This window comes from Spodoptera frugiperda, chromosome 7 (assembly GCF_023101765.2).
Source record: "Spodoptera frugiperda isolate SF20-4 chromosome 7, AGI-APGP_CSIRO_Sfru_2.0, whole genome shotgun sequence".
In the NCBI taxonomy this organism is placed as follows: domain Eukaryota; kingdom Metazoa; phylum Arthropoda; class Insecta; order Lepidoptera; family Noctuidae; genus Spodoptera; species Spodoptera frugiperda.
Genome location: NC_064218.1, coordinates 5,916,870 through 5,936,833, shown reverse-complemented (window position 1 = coordinate 5,936,833; position 19,964 = coordinate 5,916,870). Strand labels below are relative to the sequence as shown.

The window sequence follows — 19,964 nt, the reverse complement described above, 5'->3', positions numbered from 1 at the left end:
ATTCATAAAATTGCGGGAAAGTATCATAAATTGTGAACGTTGGAAAAATGTAAGTTGGAAGCTTTCTTCTAGATTGGTATTCCAGGTGGCTTGTAATACTGTGTCTGGTTTAGGAAAAAAGTTCTCAAAGTGTTAATAATTTTCATGACAAATGCGAGCGATTAAAAGTACGAGTATATTTTAGTTTTTACGAAAAACAGAAAACACTTCTTTTATTATGTTAATGAAAATATACCAATCAATTCAATTTTAGTGAAAACAGAATAATCATCAGCGCCTTATGACTTTTTAACGACATGTTACATCAAGATACCACCCTTATCCATACAGCAACAATCATATTTAGCGTTGTTACATCATATTTCGGAAGTTCAGACAATTTCCCTGTAACATTAATAACAGTATAAACATAGCAACATAAGGTTCATTAGGTATATTCTGTTTCCAACTACCAAATTATGCTAGTAAACTTACCTTTGAGTAAAATGTATTTCCATGTAAAGCTGAGTAACTCCGGTAAACAATGGGATAGCAACAGGTACCAGGGGCTCATAATACGTAGACAGTTATTTGTATGAACAAGACAGCCACTATTGTGAGTAGCGGACATGTGAATTTTCCGCTCATCCGAAAACTGAGCAAACATCAGGTTATTTTTACTCATTGCCGTTTTTATTATCTCTTTGATAAATGTTTATCCGGTAAAGGAGCTTGATCTTTGAGCTAGAAAGATGTTTTTCTTTTAATAGTTGTATTATGCATTCTTTACTATAGGTAACATATGGTTGTCAATATACATGCTCATAACTATTATGTACTACTTAATTGTAGGTTCATATAATTAGAATCTCATAAACAATGGGGTAGAAACAAGTACCAGGAACTCATAATACGTAAACAGTCCATTATTTGTACCGACAAGACAGTAACGGACATTATTGTGGCAAATCCGTGAATTTCTCCTATCAATAAACTCTCTGCGAAAACGTTAGGTTATGTAACCTTTTGTTATGTTATCCCAGTAGATAGGTACAATTATGGTCACATGCGCCTGACCACCACTAAGGTAATGTTTGCTTGCACCTGATGAGATCCACACTTTTCCCGGTGCCAGCGCCGGTGCAAGTAGCCGAACAATATCAAACATACCACTGACTAAGAGATTACACGTGTTGCGTCACCAAGCTGCAACGTTATCGTTTTTTATTAGATGAGACATTTATGGGATATGGCTTAATATTTTAGCTGGGTTCAAGCAATAAAATTTAAAAATGATCAGGCGTATCTGTCCTCCACTGTACATGTCGCGCAAACAAAAAAGTGTTGATATTAAGATTCCGAATCCAATAAAAATCACCCAAAACTGACAGAATGCCGTACTCAAAGCATATTGTTAGTTTTTCTATAAACTTTCTTGTATCTTCTGTCCCCAGGGCGTTGTTCTATTGACTTGTTAGTGGTCTCGGATTGGACATCCAAATCGAGCGAGATTTTGTTCGAATTTCGATATTGAAGTAGTTTCAGTCACTGCCAGTGCATTAAATTTACTCGTAGTCATTTCTCTCAGAGTTTTAAGTCCCATTAATATTACCTATTAATCGGCACGAATGGGTCGACTCGACCAGAGTGATACCACGGCCTCACAGAAAACTGACGTGAAACAACGCTTGCGTTGTGTTTCGTTGTGTGTCTGAGGCTACTGGAGGCCCAGATACTCCTCTTCTCAATCTTACCAATCCCTGATTCGTTAACAACACATAAATTCCTAGCCCCTCAAAAGGCCGGCAACGCATTTGTAACGCGTCTGGTGTTTCACCGTCAACTCATCAGGCGATACGTCTGCTTGATTACCGCCGTGTTCCATAAAAAAAAAACATACATTTTTGCTTAACTTTTTTCTTTTTTATCAATACTGGCAAAAGACTTCATTCTATTTTCAAAGAACACGTGTTACTTTTTACAAAGAAATTATATTTAAATGTACATTTTGATCTCATTATAGATTCATGTTCTTGTAAAATTCAATGTCAACAATCGAGTTACTTTTACTTTGTTATTATTTCAATTGGTTTTGAAAATTATGTATGTTACAGTCAGAGTGATTAAATAGCAATTATTCATAATGACTGGTCATTATGAATAACTGTATATAAATATCAAATTCACTAGACAATGTAATAAATTAATCACTTTATCTGGACATTATTCATAATAGGAAGTCCAAGTTAGTCAAAGTAATAATACATGTGTAACTCAAAATGACACAAGACTCTTACTTATAAGAATACCTTGTAAGAATAAAAATTAGTCTTTAAGATCAAAGACTAATTTGTTTTGGCATAAAATTGAGTCACATAACGTTAGTAGGCCTAATGACTTATGTAGGAAATGGTGGTAGTGAATTTGTAGTGCCCTATACATAATTTCGATCAAACTAATTTGCTATAAGTTTCTGTAACAATTAAATAATAATGTCGTTTAAAAATTTAATATGCTGTGCAACAAAAGTTAGTGACAGAACGAATTGCTACAAAACCGACTCCACGTAGTCTTGTTTGTCCTACCCCTAGAGTGTAATTTAAAATCGAGTAGGCGCGTAGGACCGAGGCGGCCCGCGGGCTGAGGAGCAGGAGGCTGCTAGCGAGCCACCGTGGGTGAGGCTGGCCGGCGAAGCCGGCCAACAAGGCGAAGCTGCGGTGGTGAGCGAAAGCCGTCTGCGACGATTAGCACGCGCCGCCGGAGGACCGCAGCGCCGGAGCCATGACAGAAAACCTGCCTGCTACATGCTGCATGTTTGCTTGCATGCTGCTCGTTTTATTACATTATCCAAGTCTTCGAAGATAGTATATAAAATTGCTAGTTAATGTGATTAATTTTGTGTCATTTATCACTTTATCTAAATTGAGTAGTCTTTATATATAATTGCTAGACAGTATATATAATATCAAGATTTATTACTTAGGCTGTAACATGTATAATCGAGTTTATTCTCTTTACTTTTGTGTGTACTGTGTTTACTGTACTGTGCTTTATGATAAAGTTATTGCTACGATCTATTTACAAAGAATCAAATTCTAGAATGCTTATGTAATTTAAATCATTATAAAACTTTGACTAATTTTGAGGTTGAAACTGAATCACTTATAGATATTACTCATTATAATTTATGGAATAGAGGGCAAACGAGCAGGCGGATCACATGATAGTGAGCGATAAGCACTACCAGAAATGAGTCACAGGTGTATTGCGGGCCTTTTAAACAAGAAGACGCTCTTTTCTTAAGGGTTTGAAGGTTATATCGGTTTGGAAATATCCCCGACTGACAGCTCATTCCACAGATTTTGTGTGCGAGGCAGAAAGTTTCGTGTGAAACGCATTCATTATTTCATTATTACACCACTATTATTACATTTCTAACCACATAAGTTGTTAGTATAGTGTGTATAGACACATGAACAATTCAAGCTCAAATCCTATCTTCCCAACAATATCGAAACTAAACTGGCAAAATGAATTCCATATTCAAAAACAACGTAACGTCAAAACCAAACCAGCCAGCCATAAATAAACGAGCGAAAAAATACTTCACGGAGGCATTTGTGAAAATTATAGCAATTTTTTTTTTTTTGCTGGTTTCCATTCGGCCATATATTTCAGAAACACTTTGAACGTTGAAATGAACGACGGGAGCAAAACAAAGGGTCTGTGGCAATATTTTTCCGGGGCTTAATATCAACAAGTTGGTTTGAATCGCAGAATATTCCAACAATGGAACATTGTACGTAATTCTTGTATGCACATAAAATATGCAGGCCATGTGATTAAGCGAACAAATTGAGAAGCTTTAAGGAAAGAGGGGTAGAAAAATAACAGCCATAGAAGGAAAAATAACGAAAAATATTTTAGGAGACACGCAGTGAGTTTCTAAGTATTACCGGGGCTCCGGCTCGAAAAACAGGTGTACGAACGGAGTGGTTTTTAGTCAGTAAGAGTCTGACACTCCCTCTCGCCTCGCTCAAAGCAGGAGAAGCCATTGAATGATTTTGCCCCTCAAAAAAAAAGTATTTACTTATGTATAAAAAGACTACAATTTTCAAGCAAATAGCAAGTTGGATTTGTATTACATGTTGGGGTAACAAAATAGATAGTAAAACAAAACGTTTCTCACAATACACGTGTAACGTACAAATATACCACTTTTCTAGAAAACTATTAGGATATAATATTACTTAACAATGTTATATTCAGTACAATATATAATTTCTAACTCTACGCCGGTTATAAATTATTCGAGTAGAACGTAATTAACTTATGTAAATCAACTAACTGATAATAGATATACATAGGTAGGTAGATAGGTAACTAAATTCAACGATTTTACCGGCTAAAATATCATTGCAAGTATTCTAGACTCTAGGTAGTTGTTGTGGTTGTTTTAAAGTTTAATTTATAATTGAATTCAAGAACAAGTCAACTAGTAAACTTTACTTAGTATCAGTGTTTGTGGATTTGAGTTAAAAACATTTAATTTTGAAACAAGTTTTGATTATGAGAAAACCTTTTTGGTTCCATTCTTAGATTAGGTAAACAACTGGAAATGGCTGAATTAATGTTTAAAATATGTATACTGTTATTTTTGTTAGTTTACCGACCACTCACAAAATGTTACTACATTTATATAAAGACCTAACTATTGTTAGGTATTCTAGACTTTAGAAGTGGGTTGAGTTATATAACAAACTAGTTACATACAAAGTCTTATACAAAGATTAATTTCAAGTTTTCTCATGTTCCTTAACCAGTTATATTCAGAAAGTTGTTCAACATTTCGCCAATGAATGTTAAATAAGTTTCAGTCTCAAAGTATAGTTTTAAAACAGCTGTCGTTGAACATTCTTTACTGTTGAAGACATTCTTATAGCCGCAAGTTCTTGGTTGTTCTTTAAGCAATTTTATTTCGTAGCTTTAAGAGTGATTTTTGCTTAATACGTTAGATAATGTTAAATACACCGTTGAGTAAAACACATAAACCAAGTTTTGACGTGTAATAAAATTCGTGTTTTTATACCAAAAATTAAAAATAGCAGGGAAAGGTTGCCCCCTGCTTTTTATATCCCGAAACATCCCCAGAGACTTGGCGCAGCCCTGCCATGGCTGATAAAAAGACGTAAAAAATGCGCACTCAGATTGACTTGTCGCAAATTTTCCTTGAAAGTAAACGAGCTGTGCGGAAATCCAAAGACTAATTGGCCAAACACCATGAGAATAAGTAAAATATCTGCGCTCATCAATTTCTTACCAAATCCCGACATCCCGTAACGACCTTAAAAAGTTTTCGACGACCGAATTTTTCTAAATAAATCAGACTGGCGATAGCGTCTCGAAATTAGTCGGAAAAATTGTCTGTATTCTTAATTATGAGATATTTTACTACTTATTTGGAAGTTTTTCCTTATCCTGTTGAGTTGATGGCAACAGGACCGTTTATGTTGGACGTGAGCGCGAATTGCCTTCGGTACTAAAATAAATTTAGGGCCAATAAAACGCACAATAGCTTTGATTTCTTTTTATTATGTCTACCACGCGCGTCATCCGATGCTCTTAACTGGACGAATATCCTGATTGTGATCAGTTTTAGCAAATTGTAGTTTAGGGGATTTTGAACTTTCTTCGATAATACCGACTTTAGTGTCTCAGTAACTGAATAACATCGTTTAAAATATGAATCACAACGTACGCTTGAAAGTGAGGTATATACCTAAACTAGCTGACCCGCGCAACTTCGTTTGCGTGTATCCCGCTACTTCGACAAATACAGTCAACGCACCAACACATATTGGATACTAATTTTCAATTCACAATAACTTCTCTTTCCCTTAACCGCGTTTAAAATATTAAAATGTTTTTTGGTTTCTGTGACTCTTCTTTGATCGCCCCCCCTATCAGTTTTTGGAAAAAATATTTAAGTAATGTACAGATATTTTTTTGTCTTATATGTATAGATCAAAGTCGTAGTACCTACTTTTTAATATTATTTATAGGGACGCTGCCCCCGCCGCCGCGGCCGGCCCGTACCGTGCCGCAATACTAATATCGTGATATCTCCTAAACTATATGTCTAAATAACACACTGTAAACTGCAAAAATAATCTAAATTAAATGCTCGTGATGATGAACTTACTTATTATGATAAGGATATATGTATTATTGGTTATATCACCAGTTAAATATCACCCAACGAATTAAATGTTTTTTTAATACAGAAAAGTAGTTTTTGTGACTTAAATAAAAAAGCTGGATATATGTCATCGCGGACTTTTTTGTAGAACTAATAAAGACCAATGTTTTTGCTATACATTGTTCTTACTTGTATCCAACGGTATAAGCGGCGCACGCACAAATGCAATCTTCAATTAGATTTTTTTCTGACTTCTTGGACATAAATCGCTATAACTCAGCTAATATAGTTTCAATGTATTTCAATTATATAAAAAAACCTGTCGGAGAAAATACTCTTTCTATTAGTGAAAACCGCATCAAAATCCGTTGCGTAGTTTTAAAGTTTAATGCATACGAAGGGACTACAGACAAAATGGGCGACTTTGTTTTATACTATGTATAGACTAGCGACCCCCCCCAGCTTCGCATGGGTGCAATCGTCATATATTATACATGTATTATACATACAGACCTTCCTCTTGAATCACTTATCTATAAAAAATAACCGCATCAAAATACGTTGCGTAGTTTTAAAGATTTAAGCATATAAAGGAACATAAAGACATAGGACAGAGAAAGCTACTTTGTTTTATATTATTTATGTAGTGATATCGCGACTTCTTTACCAAGCTCAACACTTCTACTGGCCTTCAGCGCAACGAGGCATTCAAACATCTTTTCGCTTCTTACTGCTACATCGATTTTTATGACAAACAAACTCAATGGAGTGGACTTTATGATACTGTTTGTTTTTTAATGAGGAATCTAAATATACTCTTAATGCTGCTCAGTGACGTAGGAGGTCACTTATAGCAAGTCACTGAACTGATCCTATTTAGCAAACATACACATTACACTAGAATCCCAAAGGAACCTTGAGTATTACCACGGCTAATTAATTTGCTAAGACCTTAATAAACTTGGTTTTATTGAATTATTAATACATATTCTAGAACGTATTGCCACGGATTATATTTTCTCAACTACTTACTTTATTAATTGTACACTTAATTTATTTTCTAATAGTCCGAAGGTGTGTGATTCGAATATGAATTAGAAAAATAATTCGTCCAAATTATAAACCGAAACTCATGTTGAACAGCAGTGATAGTTACAATGTTACAATCACTCAAAATAACTAGACAGTCAGACAAAGTCTGTAGATTTAAATAAAACAATGCAATATTCGATGTTTCTACGGCAGGGGCGGATCTACTCCATCAGTATAACATTTTTCGGATTGCAGCCCAGTCCTCAAACTGTTTATATTATAACATTGGTGAGGCGTACTAAATTAAATATTACACACGTTGTTTGACGCGAAATGTTTCTCATGAATATGAGCCTCTAGCATTACTTGAAAATAATCGAGTTCCTCGTCAAATAGTTGCGTGAGTAATTCGAAAAATATAATAATTAACTCAGCCCCCAAGATGTTGCCACATCAATAAAATTAATATCATTCAAGAACTATCTACATATAATCAATATGTTTGATCACTCCTCTCCTTCTCTAATACATGATTTTCTGCTGCTCATTTTGTGGACCACTTTAATTTTAACCCAGAACCTCAAAAAGTCAGCCCGTCCCTGTACAAGATACAATGTTCGCAATATTTTCCACGCAAATAGAGCTACACAAGCATTGGTTATTACGTTCGACGGTTATTGCTAGCTACATAACATGTCCTATTTGATATGCAAAGTAACGTACAATATACTAAAGTAAATCTGCTTCTAAGAACTTGATAGTTGGCTAAGTGCGTTTAAAAAGTTGTAATGGTCGTTTACGATGTAGTATTATGTTAGAAGTTTTATAAAATGTTTGTATTAAAATTCTACAATATGATAATAAGTACGTAAGTAGTTGCCTACCTGTCGAATGAAAAATATTTTATTTTCTTTTCGTGCGTTTTTGTGATTCTAGTAAATAGATAGACACTTTTAAATAGACGAGTAGAATGAAGCACTTTCATTCATTCATTACTAATTCATAAGTAACAATTAATTTGAAATTACATGATTATAAAAGCTCTTTAAACACAAATAAATTTAACTTAAGGTCAACGCCTGTCAGATTACCATGTTAACAATAAAATTATACCTAGCTTTAACACCTGTACAGAAAGTTCAGGACAAATTAAAACAAACTAATTACTCTTCCTAATCGCCTTAGTACAACTTGTAATAGAATTATTTAAGCAAGTCATTTAGACAATTTATAGGAAACAAAAGGGAACAATGAATGAACAAATTAAATATACGCTAAACTGTTGGTGGAAACAAAAGAAGGTTGTTGTACTTTAGATACTCGGTCTGTCTATTTTAATTCATCTGTTTATAAAAAGCTTTGCCGACAGAAATCTACGGATTTAGAAAAAATAAGACATACGTACTCCTTTTTCCATTCATACAAAATCTTTGACAATGAGATTTTACTTACTTATGATTTTTCTTATATGCATTTTGCTAAAAGTATTATTTACGTCAGTGTACCTATTAAAAGTAAGGTTACTTTTTACCCGACTGTAGTAAGGTTATTGTTAAGACTTTTTTTTCTAAAAATATAAAACAGTCTCTACAAATATAGGTATTACCTCGAACCCTAACCTTGTCCATATCACATCAAAGCGAGCTCGCTTTACTTGCACATTGGCATGTATGCAGTTAGTTAACATTGACGCAGTAAAATTAAACGAAGCTTGCCATGTAAGATCGCGTTCTATTCCACAAACCACGAGTTAACCTCCCTTAAGACGAAGGTCAGATTGTAATATGTATTAAGTTCTATATGAAAATATTTTATATCCTTCAGTCTTTGTTGGTGCAATGTAGTGACATTTTTTTTTTGTTTAATTCAAAAAAACGTTGCCCACACTAGGATTTTCTCTTATGTCGTGGGTGCGTTTACAACCATATAAGTTCACATACACATAATACTCAGACCTGAAACAACAATTTGTTGATCACACAAAGCGTTGCTCCGTACGGGAATCGAAATAAATACTCGCCAACCGTGCAATATATTTATTACCTTCGCATTATAGATAAAGGTTCGGGGAAATATACCTAATATCACACTATGCCTACTGGAGACTAGAACTGGTCTATTCAAAGCCCTTAATGCTCTTTAATAAACGTGTTCTTGTATATGAGAAACAGATACTTCTTGTAGGTTATTTACTCAGTACTCTCTTCCGACCACACAAAACAAGCAAACAAAACCAAAATAGCATAATACACAACGTATCGAATCCCAATGTAAATCCCGGCCATACGTCATTAGGCCCGTCCCACTTAATTACTTAAACCATGGGCCTAATTAGTAGTAGTGGCCAAACACTGTCCCATAATTATAAGCACAAACAACTAGGGAAGGCATCTCACATATCACTTCATAACATTGGCTGGTGTTAATGGAGATAGGCCCTCTAATCAACGAAGCGTCGAAGCGGTGAGTACTGGCCACTGAGTAGATAGTATTGGGATCTTCCATCTTAAATAATAACGATAAATATCCGAAATTAATAGGAATATGTGCTCTTCATTTCTGCGGTTATTCTGTAGTCTCCTCTAATGATTAGTTTCTGATACAGAGTGATTGCATGTTACATCATGTCGAATACCAAAATAAAAAATAATGGAAATAGATAGCGACAAGAAGAAAACCTAATCAAAGTAAGAATTCAAAAACTGTAAGTTGTGGGAAATGAGCCGGAAAGTTTCAGAAAATTATAGTATCGAATACATTTGAGTATTATTATCTCTTCCGTATTTCATGACATACGATTGATTTTTACTAGATTTATGGATTAGTTCTTTGGTGGTAGAGTATATTTCATAACGCCAGTTTATGATAAAATCGAATGTTACAGAAATGTTGAGTTAAGTCACTTTTATTCTTAGTTAGGTGCGATATTTATTGTTGCGAAATTCAAAATATACAAAAAGGTACATTTTATAAACTTTCTAATCCAATCGTAAAAAAATAGCAACATTGCAAGTCCTATCGATTCTCAGTGACATTATTACGAGTTCATTAGCTAAACACTGATCGTTCGGCTTAGTGCAATGTGCCAGCGACACTGAGCTCCCACTAATTAAATAGTAAACAAGCCGTTATCATTTATTTACTAACATTACCATCGCGTGTTTATTTCTTTGTTTATTTATACTTCAGTATGTTGTGGCATAAAATGTGTTTATAAATAAAATTGGAGTGTTTATTTGTAATATTGAAATAACCGCTTTTTACTTCATGCATATGAATATGCATACACCTTTTTTAATTTTTGTCTGTCTGTATGATTGTTCCAGCTAATCTCTGAAATAGCTGGATCGATTTTGACGGGTATTTTGTACGACGAAATGAATAAATTTCAACCACTGCATGGCTAGACGATCCTAAATACTATAACGTTCCCCAAACGTCCGCTTACAAACCATTTCATTGTACTAAAGCTTCATTCATTTGCTAGTTAACTGAATCAAGCTAGATGTACTTAATTCAGCCTTTGTGTACGAAAATGTTTGAGAATATATTATGGTGCAAATTCAGCCTAGCGATTCAGTATAACTCCTATTCTAAAATAACGATACATAAGGATTTTTTATTCAGAAAGAAGCTAAAATTAGGCCTCCTAAAATTAAGCCTTAGAAAGGAAATGTTGAAGTTCCTATCACCATACTAATTACTTAACAAAAGTTCAATAATCACAGTTGTTCAAAAATTGGAGAGCATCACCGATTTCCCCCTCTACCGATTCTAAAAACTTCGATAATGTCTCCAGCTAATGAGCTACAAAGTTTGTCAAGTCACGTACTTTATAAACACACCTACTTCCAATACTTACCCCCCACGGAAATGTAATATTAATGCTTATAGACATACGTAATAATATTGATTGTCCTGTCCGCAATACGTTCTTCCGCGATATAAGTCATACACTGACTAGGCAGGACTTCACGATGAGTTGATACTAAAAATCGATTTAAGTAGAGAAACTTTAGAAGGCTCGAAATTTTAAATAACATTCCTAAACTTCGATATATCTTTTTCATTCAAAAATGTTCAAAAAGGTTGTGTTTGGAGTTGGACTATGACTAAGCAATGTCTCTAAAGTATCTATATCATTTTTACCAATATATAACCTTTTATAAATTCATCTACTACTAATGTAATCAAATTATCAGAATTATTCTTCTCCATATATGGAGATGAAACAAATATTATACAATGATAAACAGTAACCTTAATTCTCTAAAACTATTTTCTCAATAAATACGTCTAACACTTTATTTCAATCTATTTACGAAAGCCATCTTTCTTTCCAGGGCTGCCAACTGTAATCGGATTGGCGCGCGGAGTCCGCTCAGGTAGTACCAACATTTTAACTAAATAAGCCACGTCCTCTCCAGTTAGTCGGTTCCGTGAACACCGAGCTGAGACTAGCAACAGGTGTCTCTCATTCTTCCTTGTATGATACCGTGAGGTGTTAAAATAAATGTTTATTATAAACAGTCGCGTTTTAAGACCAAAGTTCTACTTTAGAGAGAGTGCTAATTTAAACTGACGAAGGATTTGTTTACATTATTCTCTACTCTTTTAACTAAATTACTACAACAAGACTAAAAGTACAAGATTAAAAGTTAAGAATTATTGTTAAATTTACGTTTAAACGTAAATTAATCTTTCATAGACAATAAACACATTGATCACTCGATAATGGCGGACACGAAAAAGCGCGGCAAATTGTTACCTGTCAAAGTCATGTCGTTCTCATAACTCACCATTGTATATTGTCCTCATTGAAATACGCTATCACTGAGGTTAAGTAAAAGAATTTCATAAAATTCAATAAATATTTGATCTGCCTCCATAAAGTGTACTGACCAAGCAAACAGACCAAGAAAAACAAACAAAGTGCGGTTTGATCTGGCGTTTCATACTAACGTATTGGTCTACAAAGTGCACCGGTATAAATGCTAAGTAAACTCCCTTTGACTGCTACAAACAGCGCAATGGATACTAGAAAAGCCGGTATTTCTCTCCAATTCCGTTGAAATATGGAACAATAACCATAAAAGGTTCTTTAGAACCGCAGAAGTGCATTTGTAAGAAGTTTATTTATTTTCATTGTTTGTTAAAGTCTGGAATTTTCTCTACAATCTTCAATTACGCCTTAAAGCACTTCCCAGCGGCTGTATAAACATTGTTCCTTTCCTACGTACAACAATTTATTTTCATGTTGAATAGAAAGTAGTTTATATTTGAAAATAACGACATCGCCGCGTCACTTGATATTTTCGCGCGAAACGCCATCTATCTTCCAACGTGAATAGTTTCTCTTAAATAAAGTGAGGAGAAAATTATATAAATTACGCTCTTTGTTGTTGTAAAATTAGATTGAAAATTATTACCTATTGTGTTAAATATTTTGCTTTTGTTAGTACTTAGTGAGACAATAATTTTCTCTTTAGAACGAGATCTGGGATGATATTTATCGAGACCTATTAATACCATTTCATGCTAAATTCATTAAAATGTATTGTTTCAATAAACAATATCTTATTTTAAGCTTATACAATTGAGGGCAAGTAAAGGTTAAGACGCAAATTTTGAATGCCAAAAACTTTTTTAGAATTATGTGGTGGTCTTTACTTTAGAAAAACTGTCTGTTCACAAGATAGTGGAATTCTTTACCAGAGCCTATATAATCTGGGTGTGTTAAAAGCCCGAGTGAATAGGTTGGTTATGGGCAGATGTTCTCCATCGTAGGTCGCATCATTGCTTGCCACCAGGCGGATTATCAATTAACCTTCGAAGCTTTAAATACTCTTACCTGCAAATATCAGGAAATCAGTTCCAATATACGTTCTCACTTTTCCATACATGATTGATTTATGTTAATACAATGTACCTTTACCAACTGTTTCACAAACTATACGATACTTACGGACATAATTAGCAACATCTGTTCCTTATACATTATATTCCTTGACCAATCGATCAATTACTTGATTGATGACTGACCCCTCTTAGTTCTAATGTCAGCCAATCGATATCAATCAGACATCTGGATCGATTTGATCAATCAGTTATTAATTTGCTCAAATCGGTACTTTGTAACTTCCTTGTAACATGTTGTTTTAGTTTTAGAAGTAGGTATATGTAACTAAGAAACCCTAGTTTCATGTTAAGAATGTATGGTATTAGAATAAATATTCTAGTTTATATATTTGTTGTTCCTGACCTTTTTCCAACTGAGTTGAGTTCTATAGTAGGTATAACTCGTAAACTATATAAGTACGACTGAATGTCAAAAAGTACTTAAGTATAGAAACAATTTGAATGTCAGATGATAATAAAAATGTCTGTAGTTTATTTTACGAGGTTTTTATCGTTAATGTTAAGTTTTATGTAGAACTTTTTCTAAGACCATCTCATTATAATTCTTAATTACTTACTACACTCACTACTCTCAACTTTCCTTCAGTCTTCCTTTTTACCGACTTCACAAAAAAGGAGGTACTATGTTCGGCTGTTTGTATGTTTTTTTTGTGTGTTTGTTCATCGAATACTCTGTCAATTGTCGACGGATTTTCAAAATTCTTTTTTGTTCGAAAGTAGATAGTTCTGAGGTGGTCCCATTGTCACCAAGTTAGGATCTGATGATGGGATAGAGAAATCGAGGGAACTCCTCCTAATTAAGTGACTGTGACAACTGACAATACAAACAAATAAAGTAGTTATTGAGATAGAGAATTTTAACCGACTTTTTCTAAGTTGCGATACTGAGTCGGTGTAACAAACAAATAATACCGAGAAACATCGACTTCCGAAATTAAAGTTATTTTTAACTTTTTTAGTGAAGTCGGTTTATTTTTTTGTAAAAAGTATTTTATTGTTGGTATTTACATTGTAACTATTTTCATAACTAATATCTCAGCAACATGTCTTTACTTATAACGTCTGTTCTCTTAAACTTAATAGCCAACAGCAAACTAAGACCAACCAAGATTCCTTTCTAGTCAAAAACTCATCAAAGAAACAACAAAACAGTTCAAAACAATGAACGTAACGTTACCCAACGCAGTTGTTCATTGTCTGCTCATAACGTTCAAGTTATTATCTACTTTGATGTCATGTTAGTAAAGTTCAAACTTCATATTGTGAATCCCCAGTTCCCTTTGGCGAACCTGCAAGCAATTATACTGTCTGAGCTTATCTGATAATTTCTCTAGGAAACTAGCTAAGATGAATTCACATACAATTCCACACACAGTTGTACAATTCCAGGATGTTTCGTGTACGTTATTATGATGTGCATTATGGTTGAAGTTTAATTAAGGACCTTGTATACTGGGAAATAGGTCTGATATTAGACTAATTGGATAAAATCGTTTTAAGGGAAATCAGGCTTTGAGACTAATGAGGTAGCTGAAACGCAGCGATGGCCTTGGCTTCACAGAATACCGGCGTGATACAACACTTCAGTTGTATTTTTCCGAGTAAGTGAGGTCACAGGAGGTTAATTTCTGTGTCACTTTACCTGTAAATAAGTACCTAGTTTAGGCAAAAGTTTAATTAAAACTAACCAAATAAAAGAACTTTACTAAAACTATCTCACTAGTCCCAAACTTGACTGTTTTCCTCATAAGCCTAACCTCAGTATGTCGTGCACTGACAATGTGGGTCCCAACCGCACTGCGGTCTCATAACACTCACTTATAATTTCTAGGACAAATCTAATACAGTTCTGGTCGGGAATAGGGTTACCACTAGTCACATACTGAGGAGATAGTTGTTACTATGTACTATTCAAGTCAAGAAAGTCAAGTCAAACAAAAACATACTGTATTCACTCGTAACAAGCGTTATTTTTAGAAGCGTCATGGTATGTTATTAAGGTCATCATCATCAACACCAACAGCCCATGAAAGCTGACTGCTGAACTACGAGATAAGATAAATTTAACCATTTTGGTAGCACTAATATTCCTATTCCTAAAATGTTCCTTAATGAGCTCAAATACTCTAACAAATCCTCAATATCACGACCAAATTCTTAAAACATTACACCTACTATTTACAAAGGCGGTGCCTCCAAGCTCAATGCACTAGAAACATATATGACACGGTAACTACAATACAGCAGTGGGCTCAAACTTCCACGGTCTGCGGTTAGGAACTTTCCATGCAAGGAGTATGTCAATAATGCCGCATCTAACTTTAATAACTCTTCGACGTGTTTACATATCTACATGTATTGTGGCATTTTGATACTGTCAGTATGTTCGGTGGAACTGTTCGGAAAGTGTTTCGTGTGATGTAATATTGGAAAATTTTATGGGTGAACGATTTTGGGATAGAAAGAAAGATTTTTATAAGTCACTGTAAATTCAATTGTCGTGTATGAGATTTTGGGTTTGGCCCCTGGTAGAATAATTAGTAAAATAATAGGTACATAAAAAATAGAAGAAAATCTCAGCCAGATGTTTTTGGACCTCATCAAAAATCACCTTAATCAAGAGTGTATTCACTGACTGCCGCCTTGGTCGAGTTGTTGCAAATGTGACTGCCGAACAAAAGGTCTCGGGTTCTTTTTTTATATGTTTATTTACATTTTTTCTCTCCACGGACTCTTGGTTCGTGCCTTTGTCATACAATTTGTTTTTCTTTTTACAATAAATCTTATCAATATGGTATCTACCTTACACACTACAATTTTAAGGTCTCGGGTTCGATTCCCGGGTCGGGCAAAGTATTACTAGGCTTTTTTCGGATTTCTGAAAAATTTCAGAAGAAAGTTTCAACCAGATATATGTATGAACCTGTACAGTGACATTACGTACCGTAATGTGCACCTCTCCCTACCCCTTCGAGGATAAAAGGCATGTCGTATTCACCGTGTCACACCACTCACCAGCTTTTCATTAACAAAGAACACTAAAGTGCTTTTAATAAAGAAAATTAACTTTCATATACTCTCATCAATGCAAAACCAATTCAATTTATGCACTTCAAAATGAAATCACTGTGAATTGGGTCCAAATAAGCTTCTGCCATCAGAGCCAACACAGCCAATAAAATTAATAAATGTCATTATAATTATAAAGCGCTTTAACATTACATTTATGTGTGTTCTCTCTTCTGTAATACAAACTGATACATCTTTGTTTCATATTAACAAATACAATTCATGACATAATATGTTAAAACATACTTACAACATAATATTTTAATACATATTTTCCTAATAGGTACCTGAATTAGTTTTTTTATGGTATAAGCCTGTGAACCAGCACACGGATCACCTGATGGTCAGCAATCGCCGCCACCCATGGATACCCGAAACTCCAGATGTGTTATAAATGCATTGCTGGGATTTAAGGGTTGTTTGGTAATCGGGGATTGAGAAGGGATGTAATTGGGACTCCGGCAACCTCACCCATACAACGAAAAAAGGCCGTGTTATATACTCCGGTTGAACCGGCCCTTTCGTGCCCAAGCAAGGCTTTCTCACAGTCAATTTAGCGTAAATTTACTTCAACAAAACCAAATAATTAATACATGACGACTGATCTCATTTACTGAGACCCTAATTAACTCAGTAAGTACTTAGTACTTCAGTACCCTAGTCAGCTCGTACAGGCATATTCAAGCGAATATGTAATCCGCTTATGAGATACTGAGTAATCCCAATTGTCTATACTGCTATGTGCTTAATTAATTAATGTAGGAATAAATATGTATAATTAGGTGCAAAGGAATCACCTGATGGTAAGCAACACTCGAGGAATTAGGTACTTGTACGTTGCTGGCCTTTTGAGGGATTTGAGAATTGGGGTTTTGGAGATTGGGGAAGGGAGGAATTAGGCTTCTGTTTACCTAGGTCATACGGTGAAACAGGACGCAAGCAATATTTCATGCTTCCGGAGCTGCAGACTACCTAGCGGATTTACCGGGACTCCGGCTCGAAAAGCAGGAGTAGGAACTGGGTGGTTTTTAGTCAGTAAGAGTCTGACAGTGACTCTCGTCTCGCCCAAGGCGAGAGAAGCGATTGGCTGATATTCACCCTTTTAAAAAAATAGCATTATTTCATGAGCATTAAGAGTATAATTTCTCAACCCGGCCCATTCATGCCGAAATATAACTCTTTTACACTTAAACTTCTAAAATGAGCATCATAATTGTATGTCTGACTTAAGAAAACTATTCAAAAAGTACATTGCTTAAACTAACATTAAAAGTTAAATCTTTATTAATATGAATGCTTTAAATAGAAAATGAGAGTAACTTTCGAAATTAAAAGTTAAACTCAAATTTTACTTTGAATTCTATAACCAATCACTTTGACTTTCTTAGTGCATAGCGTAATAAGATTTTGCTATGTAGGTAAGTAAAAATCCATTTGAAAATTAAATAAGATTGAATATTTGGCTATCATCGTAAAATTATGTCAATCCAAAAAAGTTCTAGAACTTTAAATTGGAATACTTTGAAATTGTAACAAATTCTTTTAGTTAGTGAAGGCTATATCGAGCTACACATAACCAGTTTATCATGGTCTCGCTTCATATGATCTTTCCTCACATACCCTGGTCAGTTTATACTGGATTTGCTTAGCTTGATGTGTGTGTACAATTCCGTCTATGTATAAACTGACAAAGGTCACAGGATTAGTTGTTTTAGGCGCGCCCACAGAATCCACTTGAATTAAAAGGCATTAAGCCGAACCTCTATCCGTTTCATTGTATATTCATTATGTTCTTTGTAGGCCAACGTAAAAGGAAGTTTTGCATAAAGAAACCAAGTACCTAAATGTGAAAATTTTGGTTAAATTCTATACCAAACACGACGAGAAAAATTACCAGTACCAATATTAGCGCTACCGTTTTGTTTACTACAGTGAGAATTTTAATCGACTTGTTTCAAGCCATGCAAGAAACTCATATTCATGACCTCATCGTCGTGGGTTGCTGAATGCTGCCCATGGACGAAAAACATAATAATTAATTTAGCATACTAATGTCTCACGAAAGTTATAACTAAACATTTGGTATAAAACTAAAATTTCATCTTTAATAACTATATCTACAAATAAAAAGACGGTAAGTGTAATTAGAGGCGATTTTCAGACAGAACGGCTTAATTATGCATAACTCAACATAGTTCCATACACTCTTGAACCCACAATCTCGACTTGTTTGAAGACTAAATAATCATTACAATATTTTATGATCAAAAAATTCTTAAGAAATCTTCACTCGACTTGCTAAGAGCTCTTAGCAAATACATAATTTTAAGTTCATTTGAAATCCTGTCTGCTTATGGCTTTTACAGTATAATTTACATATTCCTAGCAGCAAGTTAATATGCATAGAAAGTTGTACCACACGAAGATTTTACAATATTCCGTACTGAATAATAGCAGTCTTGCATCGACTTTATGCTCTTAGCGCTGCTTTCAAATAGTTAGTAGTTTAGCAGTCTGTGGTTCAAGTATTAGTATTATAAGGAGGGAGTACCTATGTATTTTTGTTTTGTTGTTGGTAAAGTGAAGATGGAAGTGATGGCTTACTATTATGAATTAGATATATTACTTAGGTTTATTAAAAGTTTCATCAGTACAAAATCAATTAATCTGCATTCTACGAAATCAAGCTATATCATAGTAAATTCCTTCTTATGCATTTACTTTCATTAATAAAACCCTTGGAATGTAATACACCCCAAATGCAAAATCAGCAAATATGTTTCTATTGGTACTCCACAATATTTTTACAGAATAAAATACAATAAGGATTGTATTCTTACAGAAAAAAATCTAAACGAATGCCAGTAACAGGCCAGAATCAAAGAGGACGTTTGTTCAAATTAAAACGTTTAAATAATGAGCTCTTTACGCTTTATCAATACGAGTATTACTGATTTCTAACGAGCCTTTGTTGTCCAACTTTCTTTACTTTATATTGTTTACTAAGTAAAGATAATAATCATTAGTGAAAAACATAGAATAGTTTTCAAGAATATATTTGTAAATTCAATGATTAATTATTTTCATTTAAAAAAAACGTTCATTTCATTAGTTTATATTTCGACCATCAACTTAATTATGAGCCTCCTTTACATAAATGGCTTTGGTATAATCTCAACACTTGGTTAGGTTGAGATCGTAGTTTTACACATTTTAGCTCGTTCTCTGTCAATGAGCATTCCTTCAGTCGACCCAAGAGAAGAGTAAAGCGTTTTGAAAAAATCTTTTCCATTCGGCTGTCACCAGTCGCCTTTTTTTGAGGGGGGAAAATCATCCAATGACTTCTCCCGCCTTGGGCGAGGCGAGAGGGAGTGTCAGACTCTTACTGACTAAAAACCACCCCGTTCCTTCTCCTGCTTTTCGAGCTGGAGCCCCGGTAAGCCCGCTAGGTAGTCCGCAGGTCACCAGTCGCCTATACTTAGTGCAGTAAAATGTCTTATTAATACAGCCATTTTATATTACTACCGTTAATTTCACTTCCATCACAAAAAGCTCTTGGAGAATATTTCACCAGCATTGTTTGCATATCAGAATATCTAGATAGTAGCCCGAGGCGTAAGGTGGTAGCTAACGCGTTCGTAGATAAGCCCGGCTTAGCCTGTATCGTAACCAACTTCCTAACTGTTTGTGTTTTCTACTTCCATACCTATAAAACTAAATGTAAGTAAGAATCTGTGTTATCAGGGAATGTTACAGTATACCTCTG

General features: G+C 34.5%; 1 protein-coding gene across 4 annotated transcripts in view; it reads left to right on the top strand.

Moving 5' to 3' along the window:
- LOC118265921 (diuretic hormone receptor) overlaps positions 1 to 19,964 on the top strand; it is a 213,585-nt gene that overhangs the window by 126,826 nt on the left and 66,795 nt on the right. For all 4 annotated transcript variants that reach the window (XR_007705396.1, XM_050694637.1, XM_050694635.1 and 1 more), the window contains one exon: positions 11,554 to 11,595. The gene's annotated coding sequence lies outside the window, so the exon portion shown is untranslated. The remainder of the gene's footprint in view (positions 1 to 11,553; positions 11,596 to 19,964) is intronic.